Source organism: Cucurbita moschata, unplaced genomic scaffold (genome assembly GCF_002738365.1).
Source record: "Cucurbita moschata cultivar Rifu unplaced genomic scaffold, Cmos_1.0 Cmo_Scf00067, whole genome shotgun sequence".
Taxonomy (NCBI): domain Eukaryota; kingdom Viridiplantae; phylum Streptophyta; class Magnoliopsida; order Cucurbitales; family Cucurbitaceae; genus Cucurbita; species Cucurbita moschata.
The window spans coordinates 303894-306557 of NW_019268583.1; positions in this window are offsets into that span (position 1 = coordinate 303894).

Below are 2664 nucleotides of genomic sequence, written 5' to 3' on the forward strand. Positions count from 1 at the left end.
ATGATATGAACCAAGAGACATCATTCATACAATATACTTCAATGAAGATGTGAAGAAAATGTTGTCAAAATTATCAAAAGAGGTTGCAATTCATGTCACATTGAAGAGGAATGAAGTTTGATGGTTATAAATTTTGGGTGGGTTATAATTTAGAGTAATTTAGAGTTATTGTATTTTAAGACATTTTATTTACTTTATAGGTTACATTTACATAATGGTTAATTATGGTCATTAAGTATGAATGTTACAACTTTTGGAATGCTTTCATTTTGAGGCTATATAAAGCCATGTATGTTGTATTTGTAAGGCAGACTTGGAAAATATAGTAAAAGAAGCATTTGTGCTCTTCTTTAGCCAATGGCTATTCGCAATTCTATGTAGTTTAGGTTGCATGTAGAATCATTCAAGCTCGACATGATCAATCTTGCTTGTGGAGTGATTCGAATCTCAAACAAGTGTTTGAGATATTTGATCAACAAGAATCATTGAAGCTAGACATGATCGATCTTGCTTCTGGAGTGATTCGAATCTCAAACAAAGTGTTCTTGGCTTGAGATATTCGATCTACAAGGTAATCCGAATCTTATTCCCCTTGTAGTTGATTCCTTATCGTATCAACATTTATGCATCCTTCGCAGGTTCTTTTTCCTTCTTGTTCTGATTCGTATTCTGTGCTAGAATATGAATCAGATTCTTCTTGGAGTTCGAGGATTTCTCCCTCGCTCGATTACTCTGAGTCGGTTAGGGTTAGTCGTAATAGCTGATTTTTCAGCTCTTGATCTATATCTATCTCATTGATCTTTCCTTTGATTGGACCTTGTTAGCATAGTGTCCTTCTTCACGACATTTGAAGCAAGTTTGCTTTTTCTTTCCTTTATGGGTTTTTGTAGGAATATACTTCCTTCTTGAATATGTTGGCTTCTGAGACTGCACGGGTCTACTCCGATATGTTTCTCTAGGCCTGTATGATGATAAGGTTTTGGATGCGTCTTAACCTTCTTTCGTCTGGAGGTAGAGGGGGCTTCTATTCCCTTGCATCCATATTGATCGAAAAATCTACCAAGCTCTTTTTTGTTTGATATCGAAGAATTGAGCTTGTTTTAAATCTTTGACTCATTACAAAGTCTGAGTCCTTCTTCTATGATGAAGAATGCTATGGATCCGTATGACAAAGTTTTCCATGGGATTGTTCCATTGTACTTTGTCTTAAGACCATCTTTGATTCTCCTTGAAAAGTTTTTTGGTAGTCCATTGACGAAATTCTCTTTCCAGAATTCCAACGAACTATCTGTTCTAATAAGAACTTTGCTGAAGTACATGTCTTTGTACCACCTGAAATCACCTAAAGTAGGGCATTTCAGATTCATGAGTATCTCGGCAGATCTCTCCTGGTATTTAAGAGGGTCGCCGACGAAGAATTCTATGAGGGTATATATGAGGGTGTTGGCAGCATCCTCTACCCTTTCATGTTGTACTTCGGTCCTAGTTGATGGACCTTCTTCTTTGATAATTTGAGTAGTTGGCCTAATGACATAGTGGTTTAATATCTATTGGCGGGTCGTTTCGTCGAGATATTTGTCCCACCAATCCTTGAGTTGCCCGGTAAATCCGGTTACCAAAACTTGAGCTATCTGATGGTCGGATTTATGGCCTTGTAATTTATACGCGTCTGCGGCCATCATCATCTCATTGACAACATTCATTATCAGATAGTCAGACAATCCATCGATATTCCATTCATAGATTGCTAAACCATCGTAATGAGCTTGAGTTTGTAGTGTCTTTTCTTCGAATTGGATATCCGGAAAAGACGGTTGAGGATACCAGTTTTTCTGATTACTGGCATTATTTTGACTTCTTCTAGAGATCCTTTCAATTCGATTGTAGAAAGGTTCCTCTCTCTCATTTGCAATCTCGTCTTCGAATTCTTGGTTCTCGTCGTCATTGTTGACGACATTAACAGATGAATCTTGAGGCATCATGGCGGGATTTAATATCCTGTCCAACTTTTCCTCTATCTTGGCCATTGCAGCCTCTTCTTTTGAAATCCTTTTTGTAAATATTTCGAGATTTGCTGGTCTGAGTATTGGTATTGACTCATCAACCTTTGGTACAGAGCTGCTTGCCTGTTCCTACTGAGTACCTGATTTCTTTGAGATTTTTCCCTTGATACTTTCAAGTTGAGTAGCGATCGTGGATAAAATCTTATTTGAATAATTGTTTTGATGCTGGATATTCTTGATATCCTTTAGGGTCGGATTACCCTTTTCTAGTCCTTCCGGAATATGTTTGAAAGGGCTAGGTTTGACCTTTTCTCCGTAGTAGTTGTCGAATTCGACTTCTTCTAACGGAGGATGTTTCAAATATACCTCGCCTCTTTTGGTAGTCTTCCAACTTCTCTGGGTCAAGGTGCATACCTGCAAAATATTTTCTTCAAACCATTCGAAGAATGGTATATTTTCTTTGATGACTTCCATGTGAGAATACCACTGAGCTCTTAATTCATTTTGCTCAGCCTCTTTGTAGGTTTGGAAGAAGGCATTTCTTTTTGAAGAGTTGGTAGTTGACATAAAATCTGCCTTCAAAAATTCTTTGTCTATCTGGAAATCAGCTGTAATGACATTTAGCTGACTTTCGTAGATGGATTGAGTATCCATATCCGTA